Source organism: Passer domesticus, chromosome 3, assembly GCF_036417665.1.
Source record: "Passer domesticus isolate bPasDom1 chromosome 3, bPasDom1.hap1, whole genome shotgun sequence".
Classification (NCBI taxonomy): domain Eukaryota; kingdom Metazoa; phylum Chordata; class Aves; order Passeriformes; family Passeridae; genus Passer; species Passer domesticus.
The window spans coordinates 24,907,325-24,917,083 of NC_087476.1; positions in this window are offsets into that span (position 1 = coordinate 24,907,325).

Below are 9,759 nucleotides of genomic sequence, written 5' to 3' on the forward strand. Positions count from 1 at the left end.
GTGATATGGTACAAGGGGAGTTCATTCAGCCATTCTTAGAGGGAAGAGAGGTCAAAGCCAGCTTTAGCAGCAGAGGAGTAAGTGGGGATCTCTGAAAGTGGAGGTAAAATTCTAACCAGTTATAAATTTCTACTTCAAGGGATAAATTTGATAAAGGCTTCACCCAGAAAACAATTGTATGGAAAAAGCAAAAAGAGCTGAAATGTCCTTTCTGCTGGAAAATGTGCAGCAGTCATCTAAATTAATGAGCACTGCCTGATTAATAATTGTAATTGCTGCATTACAATCAAAATGTGGTTTGTCTGAAATGTACAGCCATGAATTATTGTGCACCTGGTACTATATACAGACATGGAATGAAATAATTCATTAAAGAATTAAAGAAATACTAAATTTTTATTGTCAGTAAGCCTTAAAGGTCTTTATGAACAACAGCAGTGATTTGGGATTTCCAAACTACGAATCAAAGTGAGAGTGAATGAAGTCCACAATCAATGAGATGCACATTCAGGATTAACTGGGCATAAGTGGCCTATTATTCTACACATTCCAACAAAACATGGAGACTTGGAAAAAAAGGTGTTTGAAAAAAAACTTTATAAAAAAATATAATATGCCTTGCTTAAATAGTTTGTGTTGCTAGTCTGAGAGAAAAGGGGAAGGAAATACTGAAAATGTATTTCCTAGGAATAATATCTTAAACAGTGATTCAGTTTTTAAAAACAAACTGCACATTTTATTTCCATACCATTAAGAAAAGAAAGATTCCTTTGATTTCTAATACATCATCATGACAAATGAGAAAATTGTGTCTTTTTAACCAAGGTTAAAATTGAATGTGCCACATTTTGCCTTAAAACTTCAAAACAAGATCTATGTCAGGCAGAGCGCTTCAAACTCATTACAGTGTTCTTATTACAGTACATATTTAGGCAATTCTTAACTTGTAGGCATTATTTTCTTTGCATAAGATATCTTGGAGGCTAAGTGCTCAGTAGAATTCTAAGAAGGACTACTGTCTACCTGCATGAAAAGATAGCTACAAAAGAAAGTTTATAAATATAATAATTATTTACCCAGTTGACACTAGGTGGAATTAGACTTCTACTTAGAAGCATATTTGTAAGCAATGGGTTCCAGATCCTGAGACAGTTTACTTCCTAGATAGAACTTACAGCTGGTGTTAATTGTGTCTTCATATGGACAGAAAAGGTATCTTAATTCATACAGCTGATTTAAACAAAACACATAATGTGCACCAATATGCAATGTCATGTTTTTAATATGTATACCAATCAGGTCATAATTTTAAAGATTTGATTCCTCCCTTTTATGGTGCCATAGGTAAGCCCTTCCTCTGTAGCACTACAAAACATAAGACTATATACAATACCTGAATCGGCAATAAGCATGATAACATGAACAACATTTGCTCAGTTGTGATTTCACCTAGCAACACAGTGACAGATGACAGCAGAAGTCAATGAAGTTGATGAATCTGTAGCTGTGATAAAGTCAACTTGCTCCTGAAAATGCTGCCTAGCAGTAAAGGATATCCAGGCAACAGGGGACACCTGACTTTATATGAGATATGAATCAAGACTTTGATAGTAATTCATCTTTTGGGGTGGCTGGGGGATAAGCAAGCAGAGCATCCTATTCTTGGTGTCACTCAGTACTCTGCAGAAGGAAGAGAGCTCAGTAGCAGCTGGTCATTGGGCTGGCTCCCATTCTTAGCCACTGGTACACTGCTCTGTGCAGAGATATACCCTCAAAGCTGTCATCCTGCCCTGTGCTGCCAAAATACAAGTGCAATGTAGAAGGAGTTATCTTGTCCTCAGAAGCAGGATTTGCCCCTAGGCAAAGGGAAAAAGGAGAAAAATATGAGAAAAAACCACTTTTTCCCCCTTGCAAAATAGGAAATCCTGTGTAATGACAAGGTAGTTGGCCTTTGTACAGATGCTGCATCTAGGGTCTGGAGGAAGACAAAGTTGCCACATGTTCACTTTTGCTCTACTCTTGCACTACCCCAACAAGTATTCATAGAATCACAGAATCAATTAGGTTGGAAAATATTGTTTTGCAGCAGCAAGTTGCTTCACAGAAGGATTTTGTTAATGGAATAAGAAGTTTAATGTTATAAAAAAAAAAAGGAAAACTGTTTTGTCTAGTCTTACCAGGTTAACGGGTAAAACAAACACATAACTTGGTTCCTCTGGAATATGATCCTGTAGATTTCCATGTGTTGCTGTTAATTTAATGCTTTGTATGTACTTTTACAGCTGGATTCATGAGCTGAAACTGTTAAATTTAATTTCTAGCAAGCTAAATAGCTTATGGTCTAGTTTTATTATTATTCATATTTCTGAACTTTAAGCAATAAGACATTGCCTGTAGGGATGTTTTAAACCCACACGTGACTAATCTGCCCCATGAGACCATGAGCAAAGGAGGGGCAATATATCCATAGCTGATCCCCAGTGACTTTTTCTCATTATTCCTGCAGTCAAAATAGTATAATTTTAAAATTAGTGTAATAATAGAGAATAAAGCTTGGTGACTAACCTGACAAACTGTTTAAAAAATTTAGTGATGCAAGGCAAGACTGAAAGATAAAGTGGACTGGAAATCTTCTTGGAATCATTCTTCACCTTTGACAGACTCACCTGCTGTGAAAGTAGATAAAGGACATTTCCCACTGAGATGTAAACTTTTTAGACCCTGATCTACAAGTCACAGAGTGTGGAAACCAGTCTGAGATGGGCCTTACTCTCCAAATGGAATTTATTTCAAATCATTCTGAAATTCTGTAGACATTAATCTTAGGGATAAATATATTTTCTCAAATGAAGCACCAGTCTTCTAATAAAACAACAATTCTCTTTCATATTTAAAGTCAACGTAAGTATTTTTCAGCCAAATACCAGTTATGCTTTTTTTTTTTTCATGAAAAATGACAGGAAGACTGCAGTTGTGTTATTCGATGTATGAATTATGCTCTAAATTACAACTTTCAATTTGACCCATTTTGTTTAGGGGAAAGCCTCTGTATGGATGAAACCTCCCTCATGTCAGATGAATGGTTCAGAGACTTGCCATCCAAATTTCACAGCTCAGCAAAATTGACAGGCCCAGGTCTGTGATAATCCTGGTGTAGCCAATCAGAAGCAAAGTGGAACAGGAAAGCAATACTAGGGATGGTTGCTTAGTATTTCTGCAATATATTTGTTTTTACCAAGGTGCAGCTGGTTGTGCCACATTGTAAACCAGCCTCTTACTGTAAAGCAAAGGCAACAAACCTGAAAACAGCAAGCCACCAAAACATGCGAACAGTATAAAAAAGTGTACATACACTGAAAAATGTATGTTTAATATCAACATAATGAAATGCAACTTCATGACTGTGCTGCTTAAGGACTCTCTTTGGGAGGTGCTGAGCACTCTGAACTTAAGACATATAACATTTTATAATGAGGAGCTGTGCAAGGCAGAAAGAAAGATATGCTATCAGGTTTCATTAACCAAAATGACAGTGCTTGAGTGCATATATCCTATATACCAACTCTATATGAAAGCTATTAAAGTCCATAAGTCCCTCAACACCTCCAGTGTCTGAGCAGATTCCTTATTATTATTTTGTTCTATATAACAAGGCTGTTATACTAGAAAGCATTAGCTACTGTGTTTAATGTAAAATTTGGAAATCTAAATAAATGTAGCAATTTGTATATAGGCAAGATACCTCTTGATCCCAACTGGATTTTATAAGCATGTCAGTTAGAAGATGATACATAATGCACATCAATAATGTATGTTAAGTTTAAAAGTATAGTTCCTTCTTAATATGTGTGAAGATGTACTAGATTAGGATTTTCAATAATGTGTTTTCTAGGGAGAAAATTTGCACATGTAAGTGCATGCACATACACACACACACACTTGGAAGATGATGTTAATATTGAGACATGAGCTTGCACATAATTCACATATATTTCTACCAACATTCACATATTGATGTATCTATATTTACTATAACTAAATTGCACACAGGATACTTGTTTACCCATGGAAGCAGCACCAGACATAACCAGTGAACCATCCTTTAGAAACTCTTGCAAGGACCAGTTTCCCTTATGGCTTCTTCACAATTAGTTTGGCAGTGACTCAGGTTCATAAGCATGGATGCCTGATATCTTTAAGCACTGTAGTTTACAAGACGTTTGTGTCTCATGCTCTGTCACAACAACTTCTAGTTTTATTTTCTAATGAACAAAAGAGAAAGGAAAGAAAGGGCATCCATGTATATTGCCCCATCTTACTTATTCTGCTGTATATTTTGCATAATAAAGCAAGGTCAAACAGATTTTTTGTTTGATCAGTCCTTTTGATTTAATGTCTCCCATGTGGCAATGGGGAGTGTCAAAATCTGTTATATAATCTCAATAAGTTTTGTTCTTCTTATTCTGAGAATCATCCCCAGTGGTTTTGTTCAGCCAGAATTAATGATTTGTTCTTTTGCAATTATATATTTTGAGCCTGAAACCTTCCATATTGCCACAATGAGAACTGATTTTGTTGGGTGCCAGCAGTGTCAAATAACCCAAAACACTTACTTTTCCAAATTAAAAAAGATAACTATAAAACTATTAAACATATATTTTTATATTTTTCCTCTATTTATATTTTGAAGAGGTATTTCATTTTTATTGTTATTTTCACACCAAAGTACATCTAAAATACTGAATTTATAACTCCAAAAGCCCAAATTTTAATTACAGCATAGCAGCAGGCAGTTCAGAAAACTGGCCCCTCTAAACATTTTAGAACGGCTGGAAATATCATCTGCTAAAAGCACATGGAACACCTCTTAAACAGATGCAGATCAGTGTGCTACAAAGGACACTGAATTCAAGTGCCCTTTAAAATAGTTATCCACCCTTAAATACAAACTGACATAAAAGACATTCATGAAACTGAAACACCACAGCTTGGACTTCCTCAAACTGTGCTGAAGAGAAAGCTGGACTGTAAAAAGTCAAGAGCTGAGCTTCCATTGACCTTTGCTCTGCCTCCTTAACTGTGAAGAGTGCAGTGCTTCAGGACTGTAGATAACTATAGTCATGCTTCAAGAAGAGATATTCCAGATTCAGGATACCTGCTAATGTGCATATAAGTACCAGAGAGGGGAACAAAAGCAAATCCTCAAAGGTTACACATTTCTACTGGCTATTTAAGCCAAATAAAGTGGTTCAGGAATATCACTTCTCTTTGATAACAGATTTTTTTTTTTTTCAAACTCCATACTAGTTCCTTTTTTTTCAGTGGATGTTCTGTGCTGGTTTCACAGAAATGTTACGGGAGGCTGAAGGATGGAAAACCACCCTCATTTTTGTAGTCCAGGTTTTTTTCTGTAGGTTGAAAGCGGTCATTTTTTCCAGAACTCATATTGGAAGGAAAAGGACTAGCATGCTCCATTTCTAAGCCCTTCTCTTTTTCCTTCCTTCCTTCCTTCCTTCTTTGCCCTTTTCCAGACACCAGTTGCCAGAAGTTTCTGTATAGCCTCCCCAGGTTGTGGAATTATTGTATTTCCTGCTGAGTTTCACCAGCAACAGCAGAAGCAAATCAGTTACCATGATCTCAAGGGAACTACCTAAGTTATGTCTTGAACTTACAACAATCTTTTCTGTAAAGATTTACAGAAAATCCAGAAAAAGTATCAAATACTACTCTCTCCTAGCTTTATTGTTGATCTTACCAGGTGCAAAATGGAGTCTCATAGATGTATATAAACTTCTGTTGTGCATGTGAAAGACTTTTACAACTTAAAGTTTACCAATTCCTGTGATCACTGCAAATAAAAAGGCAATTATCTGGTAGCTTTTTGATTCATAATTTACTTATTTTTTAAAACAACTGTTTCTCACAGCTCAGATTGTTAAGAACTGCACCAAATTCTTCCTATAACTGTTTCCAGCCGTTGAGATTTGAACACAAATTCAAATTCACTCTGCCCACCCTTGTGAATCTCTACAAAGCACTTACAAGCAAGGTGTGGGACCAGGAGGCCTTCAGCTCTTTCTATTGAAGAAAGACTGCAGAAAGGATAGCTGGTAAAATGATTAAGTAAAAAGAGAAAAACTTTCTTACCTTCAACAGGTAAGAAATACAAGTCAGAGAACAAGGGAACCAAATGCTTCTCAGGAGAGTCACAGAAGGGTTCAATTGCTCCCACTGACATGAAATGAAGGTAGGAGAGAATGTCAGAGAGTGGGAAATAGGTGATCAGCATTTCAGAACAGCTAGGAAGCAAGAATCCCACTGGAAGGGACATATGATCATTACATTCCTTTTTCAAGGACAAAGAAGAAATGTTGTGAGGTACTTCAGGGAATATGCAAAAGAGAAAATACAAGTAACAAGTTGTAACTGGGAGAGAGGGAGAGACATCCTCTCTACCAGTGGGCTTTCAGTTTTCACCTAGGTGTGGATTTAGAGAGTAAGGGGGTGTTGTCAAGGCTGGGGACAGTTCTTTATTTTGTAAGCAGGAAGGTCCTGAAATTTTAAGATTTTGAATTGTGGAATGATACTAATAGTGTCTTTCTGAAAAAGAATCCATACGTGATATGTATCTCATGTCAGAACATCAGTGAAACTGGGTTTGATCCCCTACTAAGTTAGCAGGGGGAGATCTTTTTTGTCCTTTTTATCAGAAGGCAGAGCTTTTAAAACCTACATGGAATCCAGAAGGTTGCCTATACATTTTTTGTAAAAAATACTGTGAAGAAAAGATGGAGATATTCTCTATTCTGTGCTTCCCTAGTGCTACACCTTCCATAAATTATGTCATTATATTTGTGAAAGGCTTTCTCCAAGGTTAGAGGGGGAAGAGCTGAAGCAACTATAGATGAAGGTAAAGTCAGTGCTCAAAGGGAGTGATAACAGTGTCTGCTTTTAACATTCCTCAGCATCCTCTCCTTCCTTGAACTGAGGCCCCCAGTACTTATTATAGCAAAGTTGTTCTCTTCCTGTAAGCTACATGTAAGAGTTTGATTGCTTCGCCATAGTGAAGGAAAAATACATACTTTGAAGAAAGCACAGTTCATATTTTAAGGTATTTCATCACTCAAAACCACAGCTGGCCAATACCAAAAGAACAATCAAGAGACTAAGGACTGTCAACAAAGAACAGTTCTCTACATCAGAGGATCAGACACATTTGCACTCAATTAACACTTTGCTTAAAAATAGACAAAGATAAGCCCTAAAGAGTGTGGTGCCCAGCAACCCCATCATTATATATACAATAGCAATGCATAGCAGCAGTTATCATCATGCCTTACCACTCCATTTGCTATAACAACAAAAACATCCACTATCAATTCCTTATCATGTTTGGATATATTTGGAGATATTATCATAAAGCTGTCTCTGTGATACGGTCAAAGGGATGATAATCTAGTTTGTTTTAAAAGTGAAATTTATATAATCTTATTCTTTTCTACTTAAATTCCTTACTAAGTGCTGATTAAGCACAAGCCTCTGTCATGTATGGGTAGGAAAGATGGTTTATGTCACTTTCACTATTCTTGAGGCTCAACAGGAACTATTTTGACTGTTCCAGAAGTTAGCTCTGTTTCAAAATTACACAAGTCTGTGCATAGAGCCAAAGATACAGGAATCAGTGGAGTGCAGAAATGCCGGGGACTATCACCTCTTCAGGGCGAGCCCACTTCTTTTTTTATGGCTGGAAGTCAGTTGGTACATAGTTTTTCATTCCTTTTCTATCCCCATGACATGTGGATTTAGGCACACAAGAGAATTCAAACCTGCATAGATCAGCTAATCCAGCAGCTGTTTTGCAGCACCTGAGTAGTGCAAACCAGAGAGAATTAGGCTGAGAAGAAAACTTGTATTATAGCAGGTCACAATTCAGTAAGGCATTCATCCTCACCTCAAATATTTCCATCTGCAAAGCAGTATCTGGACAAGGCATACAGCATTTACAGAGCACTCAACAAAAGAGTAAACTCTTTGTCATTTTCTATGGCAGCTTTCTAATGAAGGAAAGCACTTGTAGAACAGCAGTAATAACTTTCCTTTTACAGAAGTACAGTTCACTTGAGATGGTTCCCACATGGAGAAGAAATGCCTCAGATTTTTTTAGCATTTACTTGGCATTTGGGACCTATTTATTACTTCATATACTTGGATGTAATGGCAGTTAACACACAGTTATGATGGGGAAGTGATGTAGGATTCTAAAAGATACAAATTGCAGTACATATTAAACTTTAATTTGCTGCCAATCTCAAGTCCTTCCACTTTTTTAGGCTGGAGGGCCCTTCCAGTAGTGGTGGACATGAGCTATATTAGCTGTTGGTCAAACCCAGCACTGCTAGACAGCTCACTGGGGGAATAATAGCAATGTGTTCTCTTCTCTTTGCACTTTTCTGATGCTGTGGAGAAGACATGCATAAATAATTGCAATTTTTGTGAAAATCCACATGTACGATACCAGGCTTCCATAGCCAGCGTAGAGTTGGTGATTTTCAATATTTTCTTTTGTAGCAATATGTTCTCTAAATCTTAATAGTTTTACTGATCACAGTGAAAGTAGTGGAAAATATGACAACTAATTATAAGATTCAGTGCATAATTAAGACACCTGAATTTATATGCAAAATAATATATGAGGAAAATAAATCTGCATGCAAATGTCCCTCCTTGTGCTAAGCACATGAGCTCCAGTGGCAGCCAGGAAAAACCTTAGAGATGAAAAAGCCATGCCCAGCTCCAGGCACAAAGAGATCACTCTCTAGACTGTGCTGATTAGATAACTGCTATCACACCATCTTAAATACCCTTACTGAGATTCAGTTGCCTAAATTTAATGTGCCTGCTTACAAAATTTGAGATGCCGTAGTCCCCTGGATGCCCATCAGGAAGACTTGTCTCCTGCAGGCCCTGTGGCATCTCTCAAACATGCCACAGATGTCTTGGACTTCTCCGAGCACCTCAAATTAAAATGCTATAAATAGGAGATTGTCTTCAGCTTCATCCCTTTAAAAGTTTGGGATGCTTAATTACAGATCAGAGAGATACTTCCCTCTCATGATGTTTCAGTTTGAAAACTGAGAGCAGTTTTCTTTTTTTCCTTTAAGGAAACCAAAACAATCAAATACCTTCTATTTAGTCCATAGTCCAGTGGTAGCAATTCACATCCTGCCTGACCAGAGCTGAGCACTTGCATTTGACTGCAGAAGTTCCTTAGCCATCATTATAATTTTTCCAGGGGTAATATGAATCAGCAGGATGTGGAGTTACTGACTTATTTAATCACAGCCACTGACTAGAAAAAATTTAATCAGGCGGTGGAAAACATTAATTAAGCAGGAGAAACTGACAGCTCCTATTCCCTGAAACCTCTGAAGCCTGACAGTTTAGAAACCCTGTCAGCCAAAGGATGGAACTGAAACCACATTTCTCAACAGTGATTAGTGCATTGTTTACTGTGGAATTAAAAATTAAATATCTGCTCTCTCTCTGCCTTAGGACTGAGTTGTCTGTGGATATGCTGAGAAATGTAATTTGTGATACTAAAACAACTTTGAATCATAAGTTTAAATCCATAGGAATTTTATATACTTCAGTTAGTTGAGTAAGGAGTCAGAAAATCTGTGCTTTAGAGTTAAGGAGGTAAAGAGGCATTTGGGTATATAAATTCCTCTTTAATCTCCCTTAGCCCAATTCTTAAGTAAC